At 44.7% G+C, this 21,670-nt stretch overlaps 1 protein-coding gene across 1 annotated transcript in view; it reads right to left on the reverse strand.

The window, feature by feature from the left end:
* The window catches only part of umad1 (UBAP1-MVB12-associated (UMA) domain containing 1), a 182,846-nt gene extending 163,162 nt beyond the window's left edge, over positions 1-19,684 (reverse strand). Inside the window, exon 1 of the mRNA XM_068004088.1 lies at positions 19,466-19,684. The gene's annotated coding sequence lies outside the window, so the exon portion shown is untranslated. The remainder of the gene's footprint in view (positions 1-19,465) is intronic.
* Positions 19,685-21,670: the final 1,986 nt, after the last annotated feature.

The following is a 21,670-nucleotide window of genomic DNA, read 5'->3' on the forward strand; positions in this document are numbered from 1 at the left end:
AAGAAATAGGCTGGGGCTCTTTTCTTTAGAAAAGAGAAGTCTGAGGGTGACCTAACAAAGGTCTTTAAGATTATGAAAAGGTTTGATAAGATAGACGTAGAGAAGATGTTTCCACTTGTGGGGGAGTCCAAAACTAGGGGCCATAAATATAAGATGGTCACTAATAAATCCAATAAAGAATGCAGGAGAAACTTCTTCACCCAGAGAGTGGTTAAAATGTGGAACTTGCTACCACATGGAGTGGTTCAGGCAAATAGCATAAAAGCCTTTAAGGGTAAGCTAGATAAGTACTCGAGGAAGAAAGGAATTGAAGGATTTTTTTTTGATTTGCTCATGGGATGTGGGTGTCGCTGGCAAGGCCAGCATTTATTGCCCATCCTTAATTGCCCTTGTGAAGGTGGTGGTGAGCTGCCTTCTTGAACTGCTGCTATTAGGTAGGGAGTTCCAGGATTTTGACCCAGCAACGATGAAGGAACGGCGATATATTTCCAAGTCAGGATGGTGTGTGACTGGGAGGAGAACGTGCAGATGGTGCTGTTCCCATTTACCTGCTGCTCTTGTCCTTCTAAGTGGTAGAGGTAAAATTGAAGTCAATGGGAATCAGGGGGAAAACTCTCCAGTGGCTGTAGTCATACCTAGCACAAAGGAAGATGGTAGCGGTTGTTGGAGGCCAATCATCTCAGTCCCAGGACATTGCTGCAGGAGTTCCTCAGGGCAGTGTCCTAGGCCCAACCATCTTCAGCTGCTTCATCAATGACCTTCCTTTCATCATAAGGTCAGAAATGGGGATGTTCGCTGATGATTGCACAGTGTTCAGTTCCATTCGCAACCCCTCAAATAATGAAGCAGTCCGAACCCGCATGCAGCAAGACCTGGACAACATCCAGGCTTGGGCCGATAAATGGCAAGTAACATTCGCGCCAGATAAGTGCCAGGCAATGACCATCTCCAACAAGAGAGAGTCTAACCACCTCTCCTTGACATTCAACGGCATTACCATCGCCAAATCCCCCACCATCAACATCCTGGGGGTCACCATTGACCAGAAACTAAACTGGACCAGCCACATAAATACTGTGGCTACAAGAGCAGGTCAGGGGTTTGGGAGGAGCTGTCGAAGAAACCTTGGCGAGTTGCTGCAGTGCATCCTGTGGATGGTACACACTGCAGCCACGGTGCGCCAGTGGTGAAGGGACTGAATGTTTAAGGTGGTGGATGGGGTGCCAATCAAGCGGGCTGCTTTGTCCTGGATGGTGTCGAGCTTCTTGAGTGTTGTTGGAGCTGCACTCATCCAGGCAAGTGGAGAGTATTCCATCACACTCCTGTCTTGTGCCTTGTAGATGGTGGAAAGGCTTTGGGGAGTCAGGAGGTGAGTCACTCACTGCAGAATACCCAGCCTCTGACCTGCTCTAATAGCCACAGTATTTATGTGGCTGGTCCAGTTAAGTTTCTGCTCAATGGTGACACCCACGACGTTGTTGGTGGGGGTTTCGGCGATTGTAATGCCGTTGAATGTCAAGGAGTGGTGGTTAGACTCTCTCTTGTTGGAGATGGTTGGATATGCAGATAGGGTTAGATGAAGTAGGGTGGGAGGAGGCTCGTGTGGAGCATAAACACCAGCACAGACCAGTTGGGCCGAATGTGCTATAAAGTCTATGTAATTCTATGAATATTGTAGTTGACACTGTTAAATTGAATATTCTGAAATTTTCAATGAACTACCTTTGGTCAGGCAGAAATATTAGAGAGTTTTACCTCTGGTTATTCATCTATCTTAGAGGATTAGGTTAATTCGGGACAGTCTGTGATCGCAAAAGGTGTACATCGTCAGCTGGAAGATGATACACTCAATTCACTACTTCATATTCTCTCCACTTCCTTTCCCAAAATATTTTTCACTCTACTGATAACCTCTGGATCATTATCTTACCTACAGGAGGTCATTTTAATTCAGTTGTTATTTCTATTGTAACAACACTGATCGTATATCTGCAGATTTTGTGATCACCAATAGAATCATAGAGTGGTTACAGCACAGAAGGAGGCGATTCGGCCCATGCCGGCTCTTTGTAAGAGCAATCTGGTTAGTCCCATTCCCCCGCTCTTTCCCCATAGCCCTGCAATTTTTTTCCCATAAGACCATAAGAGATAGGAGCAGAAGTAGGCCATTCGGCCCCTCAAGCCTGCTCCGCCATTCAATGAGATCATGGCTGATCTGATTTTTACTTCAACTCCACTTTCCCGCCTTTTCCACATATCCTTTGACTCCCTTGCTGATCAAAAATTTGTCTAACTCAGCCTTGAATGTATTCAATGGCTCAGACTCCACAGCTTTTTGAGGTAAAGAAGTCCAAAGATTCACGACCCTCTGGGAGAAGAAATTCCTCCTCATTTCTGTCTTAAACGGGCGACCCCTTATTCTGAGACTATGCCCCCTAGTTTTAGATTCCCCCATGAGGGGTAACATCCTCTCAGCATCTACCCTATTGAGTCCCCTCAGAATCTTGTATGTTTCAATAAGATCTCCTCTCATTCTTCTAAACTCCAATGAGTATAGACCCAACCTGTTCAATCTTTCCTCATAAGACAAACCTTCCATACCCGGAATAAACCTCGTGAACCTTCTCTGAACTGCCTCCAATGCAAGTATGTCCTTCCTTAAATAAGCCTCCTCCCGATATCCCCACCATCACGGAAGCCAGTCTTCAGCCAATTCGATTCACTCCACGTGATATCAAGAAACGGCTGAGTGCACTGGATACAGCAAAGGCTATGGGCCCTGACAACATCCCAGCTGTAGTGCTGAAGACTTGTGCTCCAGAACTAGCTGCGCCTCTAGCCAAGCTGTTCCAGTACAGCTACAACACTGGCATCCACCCGACAATGTGGAAAATTGCCCAGGTATGTCCTGTCCACAAAAAGCAGGACAAATCCAATCCGGCCAATTACCGCCCCATCAGTCTACTCTCAATCATCAGCAAAGTGATGGAAGGTGTCATTGACAGTGCTATCAAGCGGCACTTACTCACCAATAACCTGCTCACCGATGCTCAGTTTGGGTTCCACCAGGACCACTCGGCTCCAGACCTCATTACAGCCTTGGTCCAAACATGGACAAAAGAGCTGAATTCCAGAGGTGAGGTGAGAGTGACTGCCCTTGACATCAAGGCAGCATTTGACCGAGTGTGGCACCAAGGAGCTCTAGTAAAATTGAAGTCAATGGGAATCAGGGGGAAAACTCTCCAGTGGCTGGAGTCATACCTAGCACAAAGGAAGATGGTAGTGGTTGTTGGAGGCCAATCATCTCAGCCCCAGGGCATTGCTGCAGGAGTTCCTCAGGGCAGTGTCCTAGGCCCAACCATCTTCAGCTGCTTCATCAATGACCTTCCCTCCATCATAAGGTCAGAAATGGGGATGTTCGCTGATGACTGCACAGTGTTCAGTTCCATTCGCAACCCCTCAGATAATGAAGCAGTCCGAGCCTGCATGCAGCAAGACCTGGACAACATCCAGGCTTGGGCTGATAAGTGGCAAGTAACATTCGCGCCAGATAAGTGCCAGGCAATGACCATCTCCAACAAGAGAGAGTCTAACCACCTCCCCTTGACATTCAATGGCATTACCATCGCCGAATCCCCCACCATCAACATCCTGGGGGTCACCATTGACCAGAAACTTAACTGGACCAGCCATATAAATACTGTGGCTACGAGAGCAGGTCAGAGGCTAGGTATTCTGCAGCGAGTGACTCACCTCCTGACTCCCCAAAGCCTTTCCACCATCTACAAGGCACAAGTCAGGAGTGTGATGGAATACTCTCCACTTGCCTGGATGAGTGCAGCTCCAACAACACTCAAGAAGCTCGACACCATCCAAGATAAAGCAGCCCGCTTGATTGGCACCCCATCCACCACCCTAAACATTCACTCCCTTCACCACCGGCGCACTGTGGCTGCAGTGTGCACCAACCACAGGATGCACTGCAGCAACTCGCCAAGGTTTCTTCGACAGCACCTCCCAAACCCGCGACCTCTACCACCTAGAAGGACAAGGGCAGCAGGCGCATGGGAACAACACCACCTGCACGTTCCCCTCCAAGTCACACACGATCCCGACTTGCAAATATATCGCCGTTCCTTCATTGTCGCTGGGTCAAAATCCTGGAACTCCCTTCCTAACAGCACTGTGGGAGAACCGCCACCACACGGACTGCAGCGGTTCAAGAAGGTGGCTCACCACCACCTTCTCGAGGGCAATTAGGGATGGGCAATAAATGCCGGCCTTGCCAGCGACGCCCACATCCAGTGAACGAATAAAAAAAAAACATAAGGGCACCAGAACTGTACGCAGTACTCCAGGTGTGGTCTCACCAGCACCCTGTATAGTTGTAGCATGACTTCCCTGCTTTTATACTCCATCCCCCTAGAAATAAAGGCCAATATTCCATTTGCCTTCCAGATTACCTGCTGCGCCTGTTTGTTGACTTTTTGTGTTTCATGTACGAGGGCACCCAGATCCCTCTGTACCGCAGCATTTTGTAGTATTTCTCCATTCAAATAATATTTTGCTTTTTTATTTTTCCTCCCAAAGTGGATGACTTCACATTTTCCCACATTATATTCCATCTGCCAAATTTTTGACCGTTCGCTTAACCTGTCAATATCCCTTTGTGGTCCTCATCGCAACTTGCTTTTTATCATCAGCAAATTTTGTATCATCTTTGTATCATCAGCAAATTTGACCACAAGACACTCTGTTCCTTCATTCAAGTCATTGATATATATTGTAAATAGTTGAGGCCCCAGCACTGAGCCCTGCAGCACTCCACTAGTTACAGATTGCCATTTTGAAAATGACCCTTTTATCCCGACTCTTTGTTTTCTGATAGTTAGACAATCCTCTATCCATGTCAGTATATTACCCCCAACACCATGAGCTCTTATCTTGTGCAGTAATCTTTTATGTGGCACCTTATCGAATGCCTTTTGGAAATCCAAATATACTGCATCCATTGGTTCCCCTTTATCCACCCTGCCCGTTACTTCCTCAAAGAACTCTTACAAATTTGTCAGACACGATTTCCCCTTCATAAAACCATGTTGACTCTCCTTGATTGTATTATGAGTCTCAAAATGTCTTGCTGCTACTTCCTTAATAATGGATTCCAGCATTTTCCCAATGACAGATATTAGGCTAACTGGTCTATAGTTACCTGCTTTCTGTCTCGCTCCCTTCTTGAATAGGGGTGTTACATTTGCAGTTTTCCAATCTGCTGGGACCTTTCCAGAATCTAGTGAATTCTGGAAGATTACAACCAATGCATCCACTATCTCTGTAGCCACTTCCTTTAAGACCCTCGGATGCAAGCCATCAGGTCCAGGGGACTTGTCAGCCTTTAGACCCATTAGTTTACCTAGTACATTTTTTCTAGTGATAGTGATTGTTTTTAGTTCCTCCCTCCCCTTAGCCTCTTGATTTTCTACTATTATTGGTATATTATTAGTGTCTTCTACTGTGAAGACAGATACAAAATATCTGTTCAATTCCTCTGCCATTTCCTTGTTTTCCATTATTATTTCCCCAGTCTCATCCTCTAAGGGACCAATGTTTACTTTAGCTACCCTTTTTCTTTTTATATACTTGGAGAAGCTTTTATTGTCAGTTTTTATATTTCTTCCCCTTCAAGTATTTATCCAATTCCATTTTGAAAGCTAAAATTGAGTCGGCTTCCACCACCCTTTTGGGCAGCGCATTCCAGATCATAGCTACTCGCTGTGTAAAAAAGTTTTTCCTCACGTCGCTTTTGGTTCTTTTGCCAATCACCTTAAATCTGTGTCCTCTGGTTCGCGACCCTTCCGTCAATGGGAATAGTTTCTCTTTACTTATCTAAACCCTTCATGATTTTGAACACTTCTATCAAATCTCCTCTTAACCTTCTCTGCTCTAAGGAGAACAGCCCCAGCTTCTCCAGTCTATCCATGCTAAGAACCAGCGAATGCAGTCAGGCACATTTCAAGCAGTGAGTAGCTGCGCCATACAACCCAGGATGACCAACACTGGTCTGTATTGAGTTAGCTAATCTCAGCCAGGACTATAGTATGGGCAGTGGCATTCTGGTTTGGCAGCAGGAAAATGTGACAGTTTCTGCTCCTCAACTTAATTCAGAAAATCTGCTGAAAGCGCATGTATGTGGATATTGAGTGAAGGCGGGATGAGCCTCAGCTGTGAAAACCCTTGCAGTCAAATAACCTGCCAACATTCACTGTCAAAGTTCTTGCATGAATAACAGTCACTTGGGTGAGACACCTGAGGGAGCCTTGCATCTGTGAAATTGTGTCCCAACATGGAGCCAATGTCTTCAGGAGGGGAGGGAAGAAAATTGATAAGAAAAAAACAGCATTTAATGCATACTATGGTAGGTGTGGTTGTGTGTGTTAGGTAATTTTTAAAATGTTCCTGAAAAGTAGAATAAAAGGAAAAAGGATTTATGGAATGAGAGCTTTCATTTGTTGAAAATTAAAAGCTAGATTGTTTCTGAGTTACATTTAGTAGTCCCTGTGCAGTTGGGCAGTTTGCAAGGGACACTAAGACTTTTTAAAAACTCCTAGTCAATCTCCCATGGCCTTATACACAGGGAATAAAGTCCAGTATTCAGGTCAAGCAGATTAGGAGGCGGTGGATAAATGAACCCAGGTGGGTTATTGGGGGCTGGGGGGGGAAAAGAGGAGCGGATGTAGTAGAGGAAGCAACGGAGAACAATGGAGGGGTGTGTGAGCCCATTTCTTCACAGCAGGGGGAGGGGAGGGAAGGGGAGAAGAGGAGTGGGCAGTGGTGGAAGAACAGGGGCAATTTTTTTTTATTCGTTCACGGGATGTGGGCGTCGCTGGCAAGGCCAGCATTTATTGCCCATCCCTAATTGCCCTCGAGAAGGTGGTGGTGAGCCGCCTTCTTGAACCGCTGCAGTCCGTGTGGTGACGGTTCTCCCACAGTGCTGTTAGGAAGGGAGTTCCAGGATTTTGACCCAGCGACAATGAAGGAACGGCGATATATTTCCAAGTCGGGATGGTGTGTGACTTGGAGGGGAATGTGCAGGTGGTGTTGTTCCCATGCGCCTGCTGCTCTTGTCCTTCTAGGTGGTAGAGGTCGCGGGTTTGGGAGGTGCTGTCGAAGAAGCCTTGGCGAGTTGCTGCAGTGCATCCTGTGGATGGTGCACACTGCAGCCACAGTGCGCCGGTGGTGGAGGGAGTGAATGTTTAGGGTGGTGGATGGGGTGCCAATCAAGCGGGCTGCTTTATCTTGGATGGTGTCAAGCTTCTTGAGTGTTGTTGGAGCTGCACTCATCCAGGCAAGTGTGGATAGGGAAGGATTGGATGGCACTGGGCAAGGACCCAATTCAATCTCTGGGTGGGGGGGGTGGAAGAAAGTGTTTTTCTTTTCATGTGGGGAGATGTTTCAGATTAGGTTTTTGGCTCAGGGTGGTGGATTGTGTCAGGGGGCAGTATCTCTGCTTGGGGGTGGGGGGGAGGAGTGTTTCATGATTGCTGCTCCATATCCTATGGGGTATGGGTTGGATCATATGCTGTGGGGAAGCAGTTTGCCAGATTGTGTGCAATCAGATGTAGTGGACAGTTGTGGGTGTGTGTGTGCGTGTGTGTGTGTTTGTTCTGTATATGTGTAGCAATCTCATAGTTGAGAAAAGGTTGCCAAGCCACTAGTTTGCGAGCGTGCTATTTTTCCCACTTCTAATGGTTCTGAAGCCTTTCATGGGTGGTTAAGATTCATTCACTGCATACTTCAGGTTTTCAGCTATTTTCTAGGGTTTGGGGTCAGGCTTCTTGCTTACTAGAGGGGGGGGTGGAAATTACAGTTTCTGTGGCGGTGAGAGTTTGCAATTTTGAGCATTGTGGGAGGGGGGGGTGGGGACGGTTGCCTTGAGGCTTGTGCTGCCTTGCACTTGCTCAAATTGCATTGTGTCTCCACTTCCGTTTTTCTTTAACTTTCCTTGGACATGGTTCCGTTCCCAGTTCAACACTGCGGCTGTGTCGCCAGATTCAGTCACTTCACTGGTAGACTCTGACAACCCAGGAATTTGTTTTGTAATAATGATAACATTCACATGTAGTGACTATCCAATTCAGATGACACAGGTTGTTGCACACAGAGTTCCTGGGAGGCCTCATTTGTGATTTGTTTTTAAAAAAAAGGTGTATCTGGGGAATATTGAGTGTACAGTTTGTAGCTGTCACATAATGTCAGGTGCTACCCTATTGCACTCAGTCACATTACATTCACAGCGCTTCCTACAGACAAAGTACCTTTGGACTCCTGAGACCACTCACCATTTTTAATATATAAATAGATATTCTAGCATATACAAAGCCCCAGTGCACCAGTTAATGCAATGGTTAAAATAGTATAGAGGCAATGAAGTTTAGTATCCCATTAATGTTTTTCTACAGTTTTTACAGATAGAAGCTCCAACATTATAATATTAAAAATCTTATGTCTATACAAACTTCATGTTTGTGCCACATGAGCTTGAGCACAAAGGTTGGGAAAGACAGAGGGTGAACCTCTAACAGAGAGAATTGCTAACAGAGTGGGGAATTAGGTGAATGTGGGAATGTGGGAAGGAGGTGCTAAGTGATTTAAACCAAAGAACAATAGACTAAGACTGAGCCGAGCATAAAGGGAGCTGCACGAGGAATAATAAAAAGATCAAGAAAAAGTCAAAAAGTCACAAGACAAGGAAGAGCACTGAGGGTAAGTCAGTAAGCTTAGCTCATTAGTTAGTGTTTTTAGTGATTATTGTGGTAATTAGCGATTACTGGGGATAAAAGGAGTGGGAGCGGGACCTGAGACTGGGAGCAGAGCACATAAAGCTAAGACCAACTCAAACACAAGCAGAAATTTGAAAGAGTGGCATCAGCGAACAGCAGGTTGGTGACTAATACATTTTTTTGCTCTCTGTAAGCTAGGGGAATGGTTTAAACTAGGAACTAGGAACCTATAATTTGCTAATACTTTATTAAATTAATACCTTAAACTATATAAATGAATTAGTTTAAAAATTAACTAAAAATAAATCAAATGAATTAATTACATAAAAACTTTAAGTAAATAAATAAAACAAGGTTAGATAGAGATGGCAGTGCAGGTGGTGTGCCGTAACTGCAGCATGTGGGAGTTTGTGGAGAGCAGCATGATCCTTGGCAACCACATCAGCAGCAAGTGACTGCAACTCCAGGAACCTCGGCTTAGAGTTGCTGAGCTGCAGTCCGAAGTGCTGACATTGCGATGCATCAGGGAGGGGGAGAGTTACATGGACTCTTTGATCCAGGAGGCAGTCATACCCCTTATGTTAGTGGTTTAGATTTGGTTAGTAGTCAGGAACAGGAGGATGTGACTGCGAGTCAGGCAAGTAAGCGGACCCCAGATGCAGTGGTGGAGGAGCCTCAGCCTTTGCCCTTGTCCAATAGGCATGAGGTATTTGCTACCTATGTGGATGAGAACAAAGACTGCAGGGAGGATGGGCAAATTGACATGGCACCGTGTTAGAGGAGGCCATTCAAGTGGGGGAGTGGAAAGGAATGTGGTAGTGTTAGGGGATAGTACAGTCAGGGGGATAGATACTGTTCTCTGCAGCTGCGACCGGGAGCCCCGAAGGCCGTGTTGCCTACACAATGCCAGGGTTAAGGACATCTCCTCAAGGCTGAAGAAGAACTTGGAGCGGGGAGGAGGGGAAGGATCCAGTTGTCATGGTCCTCATAGGAACCAGTGACATAGGTGGAACTAGGAATGAGGTTCTGCTGAGGGAGTTTGAGGAGTGAGAGTCCAAATTAGAAAGCAGAACTTCAAAAGTTAATAATCTCTGGATTACTACCTAAGCCACCTGCAAATTGGCACAGGGACAAACAGATTAGATGGTTAAATGCGTGGCTGAAAAAGAGTGGTGTGGGAAGTAGGTGTTTCAATTCATGGGGCACTGGCATCAGTACTGGGGAAAGAGGGAGCTGTCCGTTGGGCCGGGCTCCACTTAAACAGAGCTGGAACCAGTGTCCTAGCGAATCGAATAATTAACGGGTAGATAGGGCTTCAAACTAATAAGAGGGGAATTAGGGTTAAGGTAAGGGTAAATTTATAAGTCTAAAGAGAAAAGTCAAGGCTGTATGGCAGAGTAGCGATTTGGGTAAAAACAAGCAGTGTGTCAAGAAGGGACAGAGAGTTTTACAATGGTAAAAGGGCATTAGTGGCTAAGGTCACATCGGGGAAAAATAGTAAAATGTTAAAACTAAGGACGCTATATCTGAATGCACGAAGCGTTCATAACAAGATAGATGAATTAATGGCACAAATAGAGATAAATGGGTTTGATCTAGTAGCTATTACTGAGACGTGGTTGCAGGGTGACCAAGGTTTGGAACTAAATATTCCAGGGTACTTGACTTTTAGAAAAGACAGGCGAAATGGAAAAGGAGTGGGGGTTGCCCTGATAATAAAGGATGAGATAAAGGATCTTAGCTCAGAAAATCAGGATGTAGAATCAGTTTGGGCGGAACTAATGATTACTGATTAACCCTGTCTCATTACACAATACTAGATCTAAAATAGCCAGTTCCCTAGTTGGTTCCACAACATATTGTTCTGGAAAACTGTCTCGAATGCATTCCATGAACTCGCCCACCAAACTACTTTGCCCAGTCTATATGAAGATTAAAGCCCCCCACAATTATTGCATTACTCTTGTTACATGTTCTAATTTCCTGATTTATACTCTGATCAACACTATAACTACTGCCAGGGGGCCTATAAACTACTCCCACCAGTGTTTTCTGCCACTTGTTATTTCTTGTATCTGTCTTCACAGCAGAAGATACAAAAAACATACCGGAAAGAGTGGGGAACCAAGGGTCTAATGCGAATGAGGAACTTAAAGTAATTAAAATTAGTAAAGAAAAAGTACTGGAGAAATTAATGGGACTAAAAGCCAACAAATCCCCTGGACCTGATGGCCTACATCCTGGGGTTTTAAAAAAGGTGGCTGCAGAGATAGGAGGCATTGGTTTTGATCTTCCAGAATTTCCTGGATTCTAGAACAGTCCCCTTGGACTGGAAGGTAGCAAATGCAACCCCACTATTGAAGAAAGGACGGGGAGAGAGAAAACAGGCAACTATTGGCCAGTTAGCCTGACATCAGTAGTAGGGAAAATGTTAGAATCTATTATTAAGGACGTAGTAACAGGGCACTTAGAAAATCATAATATGATTAGGCAGAGTCAGCACAGTTTTATGAAAGGGTAATCACGTTTGACAAATCTATTAGAATTTTTTGAGGGTGTAACTGGCAGGATAGATAAGGGGGAACCAGTGGATATAGTATATTTGGATTTTCAAAAGGCATTCGATAAGGTGCCACACGAGGTTGTTACACAAGATTAGTGCTTGTGTAATATTAGCATGGATTGAGGATTGGTTAATGGACAGAAAACAGAGAATAGGAATAAACGTGTCATTTTCAGATTGGCAGGTTGTAACGAGTGGGGTGCCGCAAGGATCAGTGCTTGGGCCTCAGCTGTTTACAATATATATCAATGACTTAGATGAGGGGACCGAATGTAATGTATCCAAGTTTGCTGACGATACAAAGCTAGGTGGAAAAGCAAGCTGAAAAGAGGCTGCAAAGGGACCTAAGACAGCTTAAGTGAGTGGGCGAGAAGGTGGCAGATGGAGTATAATGTGGGGAAAGGTGAAATTATCCACTTTGGTAGGAAAAACAGAAAAGCAGAATTTTTTTAAAAAGGTGAGAGACTAAGAAATATTGGTATTCAGAGGGATTTGGGTGTCCTTGTACATGAATCACAGAAAGTTAACATGCAGGTACAGCAAGCAATTAGGAAGGTAAAGGGTATGTTAGCCTTTATTGCAAGGGGGTTGGAATATAAGAGTAAGGAGGTCTTGCTGCGATTATATAGGGTTCTGGTGAGACCACACCTTTTTTTATTCGTTTATGGGATGTGGGCGTCGCTGGCATGGCCAGTATTTATTGCCCACCCCTAATTGCCCTTGAGAAGGTGGTGGTAAGCCGCCGCCTTGAACCGCTGCAGTCCAGGCGATGAAGGTTCTCCCACAGTGCTGTTAGGTAGGAAGTTCCTGCATATTGACCCATCGACGATGAAGGAACAGTGATATATTTCCAAGTTGGGATGGTGTGTGACGTGGAGGGGAACGTGCAGGTGGTGTTGTTCCCACGTGCCTGCTGCCCTTGTCCTTCTAGGTGGTAGAGGTCGCGGGTTTGGGAGGTGCTGTCGAAGAAGCCTTGGCGAGTTGCTGCAGTGCATCTTGTAGATGCTACACACTGCAGCCACAGTGCACTGGTGGTAAAGGGAGTGAATGTTTAGGGTGGTGGATGGGGTGCCAATCAAGCAGGCTGCTTTGTCCTGGATGGTGTCGAGCTTCTTGAGTGTTGTTGGAGCTGCACTCATCCAGGCAAGTGGAGAGTATTCCATCACACTCCTGACTTGTGCCTTGTTGAGGGTGGAAAGGCTTTGGGGAGTCAGGAGGTGAGTAACTTGCCGCAGAATACCCTGCTTCTGACCTGCTCTTGTGGCCATTGTATTTATGTGGCTAGTCCAGTTTAGTTTCTGGTCAATGGTGACCCCCAGGATGTTGATGGTGGAGGATTCAGCAATGGTAATGCAGTTTAATGTCAAGGGGAGGTGATTAGACTCGCTCTTGTTGGAGATGGTCATTGCTGGCACGAATGTTACTTACCATTTATCAGCCCAAGCCTGGATGTTGTCCAGGTCTTGCTGCATGCAGGCATGGACTGCATCATTTTCTGAGGGGTTGCGAATGGAACCAAACACTGTGCGATCATCAGCGAACATTCCCATTTCTGATGGAGGGAAGGTCATTGATGAAGCAGCTGAAGATGGTTGGGTCTAGGACACTGCCCTGAGGAACTCCTGCAGCAATATCCTGGGGCTGAGATGATTGGCCACCAACAACCACTACCATCTTCCTTTGTGCTAGGTATGACTCCAGCCATTGGAGAGTTTTCCCCCTGATTCCCATTGACTTCAATTTTACTAGGGCTCCATAGTGCCACACTCGGTCAAATGCTGCCTTGATGTCAAGGGAAGTCACTCTCACGTCACTTCTGGCATTCAGCTCTTTTGTCCATGTTTGGACCAAGCCATAACGAGGTCTGGAGCCGAGTGGTCCTGACGGAACCCAAATTGAGCATCGGTGAGCAAGTTATTGGCTTGATAGCACTATCGACAACACCTTCCATCACTTTGCTGATGATTGAGAGTAGACTGATGGGGCGGTAATTGGCCGGATTGGATTTGTCCTGCTTTTTGTGGACAGGATATACCTGGGCAATTTTCCACATTGTCAGGTAGATGCCAGTGTTGTAACTGTACTGGAACAGCTTGGCTAGAGGCGCGGCTAGTTCTGGAGCACAAGACTTCAGCACCACAGCCGGGATGTTGTCAGGGCCCATAGCCTTTGCTTTATCCAATCACTCAGCTGTTTCTTGAAATCAAGTGGAGTGAATCAAATTGGCTGAAGACTGGCTTCTGTGATGGTGGGGAGATCGGTAGGAGGCAGATATGGATTATCCACTCTGCACTTCCAGCTGAACACGGTTGCAAACACTTCGGCCTTGTCTTTTGTGCTCAAATGCTAGGCTCCGCCATCATTGAGGATGGGGATGTTCACGGAGCCTCCTCCTCCCATTAGTTGTTTCACTGTCTACCACCATTCACGACTGGGTGTGGCAGGGCTGCAGAACTTTGATCTGATCCATTGGTTGTGGAATCACTTAGCTCTGTCTATAGCATGTTGTTTCCGCTGTTTAGCATGCAAGTAGTCCTGTTTTGTAGCTTCAGCAGGTTGGCATCTCATTTTTAGGTACGCTTGGTGCCGCTCCTGGTATGCTCTTCTGCACTCTTCATTGACCCAGGGTTGATCCCCTGGCTTGTTGGTAATGGTAGAGTGAGGAATATGCCAGGCCATGAGATTACAGATTGTGCTGGAATACAATTCTGCTGCTGCTGATGGCCCACAGTGCCTGTCGTGGTCCACGTAGGTACCAACGACATAAGTAGGACTAAGAAAGAAGCTCTGTGAGAGTTTGAGCAGCTAGGGACTAAATTAAAAAGCAGAACCACAAAGGTAATAATCTCTGGGTTATTACCTGAGCCACGGGCAAATTGGCAAAGGGTCAATAGAATCAGGGAGATGAATGTGTGGCTCAAATATTGGTGTGGGAAAAGTGGGTTTCGATTCATGGGGCACTGGCACCAGTACTGAAGAAAGATAGAGAGCTGTTCCGTTGGGATGGACTACATCTGAACCATGCTGGGACTAGAGGTCCAGCAAATTGAATAACTAGAGAGGTAGATAGGGCTTTAAACTAAATAAGGGGAGGGAGGGTCCCGGTGGAGAGAAATCTAGAATGCTAAAGAGAAAAGACGAGGAAGCAGTGCAGGAAAGTAAGGAAGGGACAGACCGTACAAACAAAAGAGTACACTAACAAATAGGGTCCAGGTAAGAAAAAATGGTATCAAGACAAATAAGGCCATAGTACAAAAAAATGTTAAGATGTCTAAAAATGTTAAAAAGACAAATCTAAAGGCACTGAATCTGAATGCACGAAGCATTCGTAATAAGGTAGATAAATTAACAACGCAAATAGATGTAAACGGATATGATATAATAGCAATTACAGAGACATGGCTGCAGGGTGACCAAGGCTGGGAGCTGAATATCCAAGGGTATTCAATAATTAGGAAGGAAAGGCAAAAAGGAAAAGGAGGTGGGGTGGCATTGTTAGTAAAGGATGAAATCAGAGCAATAGTGAGAAAGGATATTGGCTCAGAAAATCAAGATGTAGAATCAGTCTGGGTGGAGTTAAGGAGCACCAAAGGGCAGAAAACACTGGTGGGAGTTGTCTATAGGCCTGCAAACAGTAGTGGTAATGTAGGAGTCCTATAAAGTTGCCAAAAAAAGCAGCAAGCCTGAGAATTGGCAGCAGTTTAGAATTCAGCAAAAAAGGACCAAGAGATTGATCACGGGGGGGAAAAACAGAGTTTGCGAGTAAACTTGCAAGGTACATAAAAGTGGACTGTAAAAGCTTCTAAAAGTATGTAAAAAGAAAAAGATTAATGAAGACAAATGAAGGTCCCTTACAGTCAGAAACGGGAGAATTTATAATGGGGAACAAAGAAATGGCAGAGCAATTAAACAAATACTTTGGTTCTATCTTCACGAAAGGGGACATAAATAACTTCCCAGAAATGCTAAGGAACCAAGGCTCTAGTGAGAAGGAGGAATGAAAGGAAATTAGTATTAGTAAAAAAAAGTGCTGGAGAAATTAATGGGACTGAAAGCCGATAAATCCCCAGGACCTGATAATCTGCATCCCAGAGTACTAAAAGAGGTAGCCATGGAAATAGTGGATGCATTAGTTGTCATCTTCCAAAATTCTATAGATTATGGAACAGTTCCTGCAGATTGGAGGGTGGCAAATGTAACCTCACTATTTAAAAAAGGAGGGAGAGAGAAAACAGGGAACTACAGACCGGTTAGCCTAACATCAGTAGTTGGGAAAATGCTGGAGTCTATTATAAAGGATGTTTGATATCAACAGGATTAGACAAAGTCAACATGGAGTTATGAAAGGGAAATGATGTTTGACAAACCAACTGGAATTTTTTGAGGATATAACTGGTAGAATAGATAAGGGAGAACACCAGTGGATATGGTTTATTTGGATTTTCAGAAGGCCTTTGATAAAGTCCCACATAAGAGGTTAGTGCACAAAATTAAAGCACATGGGGTTGGGGGTAATATATACTGGCATGGATTGAAAATTGGTTAACAGACAGGAAACAGAGAGTAGGAATAAATGGGTCTTTTTCGGGGTGGCAGGCAGTGACTAGTGGGGTATTGCAGGAATCAGTGCTTGGGCCCCAGCTATTCACAATATATATCGATGATATGGATGAGGGAACCAAATGTAATATTTCCAAGTTTGCTGACGACACAAAACTAGGTGGGATCATGAGTTGTGAGGAGGATGCAAAGAGGCTTCAAGGCGATTTAGACAAGTTGAGTGAGTAGGCAAATACATGGCAGATGCAGTATAATGTGGATAAATGTGAAGTTATCCACTTCGGAAGGAAAAACAGAAAGGCAGAGTATTATTTAAATGGTGATAGATTGGGGAATGTTGATGTACAAAGGGACCTGGGTGTCCTTGTACACCAGTTACTGAAAGCAAACATGCAGATGCAGCAAGCAATTAGGAAGGCAAATGGTATGTTGGCCTTCATTGCAAGAGGATTTGAGTATAAGCGCAAGGATGTTTTACTGCAGTTATACAGGGCCTTGGTGAGACCACATCTGGAGTGTTGTGTGCAGTTTTAGTCTCCTTACCCAAGAAAGGATATACTTGCCATTGAGGGGTGCAGTGAAGGTTCACCAGACTGATTCCTGGGATGGCAGGACTGCTGTAGGAGGAGAGATTGGGTCGACTCGGCCTGTACTCACTTGCGTTTAAAACAATGAGAGGGGATCTCATTGAAACATAAAATTCTGACGGGGCTAGACAGACTGGATGCAGGGAGGATGTTTCACCTGGCTGGGGGGTCCAGAACGAGGGGTCACAGTCTCAGGATACGGGGTAGGACATTTAGCACTGAGATGAGGAGAAATTTCTTCACTCAGAGGGTGGTGAACCTGTGGAATTCTCCACCACAGAAGGCTGTGGAGGCCAAGTCACTGAATATATTTAAGAACGAGCTAGATAGATTTCTATCTAGACACAAAAGGCATCAAAGGGTATGGGGAGAGAGCGGGAATATGGTATTGAGATAGAGGATCAGCCATGATCATATTGAATGGTGTAGCAGGCTCGAAAGCCTACTCCTGCTCCTATTTTCTATGTTTGTGTGGATGCCCAGTTTTGAGCTGCTAGATCTGTTCTGAATTTATCCCTTTTAGCACGGCGGTAGTGCCACACAACACTGTGCAGTTGGCACTCCTACCAATACTGTCTGCGACAAGTAGACGGTGAGGATAAGGTCAAGTAGATTTTTCCCCTCGCGTTGGTTCTCTCACCGCCTGCCGCAGGCCCAATCTAGCAGCTCTGTCCTTCAGGACTTGGCCAGCTCGGTCAGTAGTGGTGCTACCGAGCCACTCTTGGTGATGGACATTGAAGTCCTCCACCCAGGGTACATTCTGTGCCCTGGCTACCCTGGAGTACTGTGTACAGTTTTGGTCTCCTTACCTAAGGAAGGAAAAACTTGCCTTAGAGGAGGTGCAACGAAGGTTCATTAGATTGATTCCCGGGATGAGAGGGTTGTCCTATGAGCAGAGATGGAGTAGAATGGGCCTATATTCTCTGGAGTTTAGAAAAATGAAAGGTGATCTCATTGAAACGTATAAAATTCTTAGAGGGCTTGGCAGGATAGATGCTGAGAGGCTGTTTCCCCTGGCTGGAGAGTCTAGAACTAGGGGCCATAGTCTCAAGATAAGGGGTCAACCATTTACAACCAAGATGAGGAAAAATTTCTTCCCTCAGAGGGGTGTGAATCTTGGAATTCTTTACCCCAGAGTGCTGTGGATGCTTAGCCATTAAGTATATTCAAGGCTGAGATCGATAGATTTTTGGACACAAAAGGAATCAAGGGCTATGGGTTTACAGTGGGAAAGTGGAGTGGAGGTAGAAATTCATCCTTTATCTTAATGAATGGTGGAACGTGCTTGAGGGGCCGTATGGCCTACTCCTGCTCCTATTACTTATCTTATTCTTATGACTTCCTGTTGTCACATTTTCTGTTTCAACTTATTTGATTATAAATTCCTATGTCCACATTTGTATAGGAAAACACCTATGTAAACTCGTCACTTTGATTGTGCAATCTGGCCATTGCATTTTCACTATTCTCTCAAAATACTATGAAATTTATTTTTATCTTCCATTTTTTCTCAATGGTTGAAATTTCTAATGTTCAAAATAGAGGTTTAAACAAAATGAAAATAAGTTACAAATTTCACAATAACAATTCATCCATCAATTTTTTTGTGTATTTTAATGTGTTCATTTAAGTTTTTATTTGAAAGCCACAGTCTCTCCCAAAAGCCTGAGTTTCAAGTTGATAATTTGGCCCAGAGCGGTAATGCTGTGAGCTGAATTTGGATTGTAGTCTAAGCATGTGCAATGTGATTAATTTCTCAGGATACATCAGTACTATTCAGTTGGCGGAACGGATGGAATATTTTTCTATAACTTCTAGCACTTCATGCTCAGTACCTTTTGTTAAAATAAGTTTGAAAAACAAGAGGACCTTTTCCTGTTGAAAATGCTCAACCACAGTAAATCATTTTACAGCTTTCCAAATGGACTGGTTCAGCTTCTTAAACCTCCCAGATGTCACTGCCATACAGAAGTATACCATCTCCCTTCCTGAACGCTTCATACTCTTGTATGTTCTAGTTATTACCATCATGTAGGATCAATCATGTTTTTAAGATTCCTACTCCATTGTAGTTCCCTGCTGGCACAGCAGCTTCAGGTTCAGACATCTTATTCCTAATGATTCTTGTTATGGATATAACTTTTTAAAACAATATTCATATAATACATTCAAACCATTGAGATAGATGCACCTGGCCCTTAATTAGTGTATCCAATCAGCTACTACACAGCAGAGGCCTGGAATTCAGCATGTGGGCAATCATGGCACAAAACTATGTCTTACCATTCTATGGTACAACATACTGGAGTCCCAACATGCTATCCTGTCGTGGTACTCTCCATTATACAAGTATAGGTTAACCTTACGTTTCCTCTCTATAGATAATGCCTGGCCTGGTGGGTGTTTCCAACACTTTCTGTTTTTATTTTATGAAAATGGTTAATTTAATTAGTGAAAATCAGTGCAATTTGTGTCTTTCGCATACACTGAATTAGTAATACAAAATTAGACTGTGCTGAATCACAAAGCAACGATCATTCATTCCGATTTAAAATGATAATCAATTGATATCACTTTTTAAAATATACACAGCTCAATAGGTGTAAATGGATTTGTGTCGTTCTTGCTGATAACAGTATCAGTGCGAACATTTCCCTGATGTTGACAGCTTGGAACTGCTGAAGAAGTAACGTCGCTTTTTCGCCTTTACTGTATTAAAATCAATTTTGTGTTGCGCCAAACAGGTCATACACTTTGGTAATTTTGTTAATGTATTTCCAATGATACAAGGTAGATTTCCTACAAACATTTCGAAAAGCGAAAATACCATCAACTTCCCAAACACGACATGCAGGGAGTTACTCCCGAAGGCCGTTCATTGCACACCTGCCGGCGGGCCGGCGGGCGGACTGAGCGTGCGCGGTGCGCGCGGCCGCTGAGTGACAGTTAACTGCCGGGACAGGGCCGGTACTTACAGCAAACTGCGTCAGCCGACTAACTTCACATCAATCCAAGGACAGGCCCGGCACCCAAACAAAACGGACAGTACCGTCAACACCAAGGTCTTCGGCCGCCGACAGCGCCAGAAACTCGTTTAAATGGGATGTGCTTTAAAATAACATCCCTCCACCACGACCATCAATCGCAGTTCGGGCTTGTTTACCTCAACTTCCTGACCCTGTCGCGTCACGTTACATCAACGCGTCACGCTTCCATTGATGACGCTATCACGTTACGTTTTATAGAATGTTATAAATAAAGAGCCCCCCCCCCCCCCCACCCAGCCTTGGATAGCTGGTCTGTGTGGAATCTTGAGTTAAGGGGAGAGGGGAGGCCTATCAGTGAACTTAGAGGCAAAAGTTATGTATATTTTAGGAATTCTTTACCCCAGAGGGTTGTGGCCGCTCAGTCATTGAGTATATTCAAGACTGAAATCGATGGATATTTGGAATCTTAAGGAATTCAAGGGATATGGGGATAGGGAAGGAAAGTGGAGTTGAGGTGGAAGATCTGCCATGATCTTATTGAAGGAGATCTACTCATGGAAGCAGTGGGCATGTCCGAGGTACTAAATGAGTACTTTGCATCTGTCTTTACCAAGGAAGAAGATGCTGCCAGAGTCTCAGTAAAGGAAGATGTAGTGGTACTGGAAAGGCTGGCTGTACTTAAAGTAGATAAGTCACCCGGTCCGGATGGGATGCATCCTAGGTTGCTGAGGGAAGTAAGGGTGGAAATCGCGGAGGTACTGGCCATAATCTTCCAAACATCCTTAGATATGGGGGTGTGCCAGAGGGTGCTGGAGAATTGCAAATGTTACACTCTTGTTCCAAAAAAAGGTGTAAGGATAAACCCCCCAACAACTATAGGCCAGTCAGTTTAACCTTGATGGTGGGGAAACTTTTATAAACAATAATCTGGGACAGAATTAGCAGTCACTTGGACAAGTGTGGATTGATTAGGGAAAGCTAGCACAGATATGTTAAAGGCAAATCGTGTTTAACTAACTTGATAGGGTTTTTTGATGAGGTAACAGAGAGGGTCGATGAGGGCAATGTGGTTGATATGGTGTATATGGACTTTCTAAAGGCGTTTGATAGAGTGCCGCTTAATAGGCTTGTCATCAAGATTGAAGCCCATGGAATAAAGCATGCATCCATTCATGCAGCATGGATACAGAATTAATTAACAGGAAGCAGAAAGTAATGGTGAACAGTTGTTTTCGGATTGGAGGGAGGTGTTCCCCAGGGGTTGGTACTAGGACCAACTGCTTTTCATGATATATATTAATCACATGGACTTGGGTGCACAGAGCACAATTTTCAAATTTGCAGATGACACAAAACTTGGAAGGGTAGTGAACAGTGAGGAGGATAGTGATAGACTTCAAGAGGATATAGACAGGCTGGTAGAATGGGTGGACACGAGGCAGATGAAATTTAACGCAGAAAAATGCGAAGTGATACATTTTGGTAGGAAGAATGAGGAGAGACAATATAAACTAGAGGGCACAATTCTAAAAGGGGTACGGGAACAGAAAGATCGGGGGGTATATGTGCACAAATCGTTGAAAGTGTCAGGGCAGGATGAGAAAGCGGTTAAAAAAGCATATGGGATCCTGGGCTTTAGAAATAGAGCCATAGAGTACAAAAGCAAGGAAGTCATGATGAACCTTTATAAAACACTGGTTTGACCACAACTGGATTATTGTGACCAGTTCTGGGCACTGCACTTTAGGAAGGATGTGAAGGCCTTAGAGAGGGTGCAGAAGAGATTTACTGGACTGATTCTAGGGATGAGGAACTTTAAGTTACAGGGATAGACTGGAGAAGCTGGGGTTGTTCTCCTTGGAACAAAGAAGGTTGAGAGGAGATTTGATAGAGGTATTTAAAATCATGAAGGGTCAAGAACCAGAAGCCATAGATTTAAGATGATTGGCAAAAGAACCAAAGGTGACATGAGGAAAATCTTCTTCACACAGCAAGTGGTTAGGATCTGGAATGCACTGCCCAAGGGGGTGGTGGAGGCAGATTCAATCATGGCCTTCAAAAGGGAACTGATTAAGCACTTGAAAGGAAAAAAATTGCAGGGCTACGAGGATAGGGCGGGGGAGTGGGACTAACTGGATTGCTCTTGCATAGAGCCGGCATGGACTTGATGGGTCGAATGGCCTCATTCTGTGC

This window comes from Heptranchias perlo, chromosome 2 (genome assembly GCF_035084215.1).
Source record: "Heptranchias perlo isolate sHepPer1 chromosome 2, sHepPer1.hap1, whole genome shotgun sequence".
Taxonomy (NCBI): Eukaryota; Metazoa; Chordata; class Chondrichthyes; order Hexanchiformes; family Hexanchidae; genus Heptranchias; species Heptranchias perlo.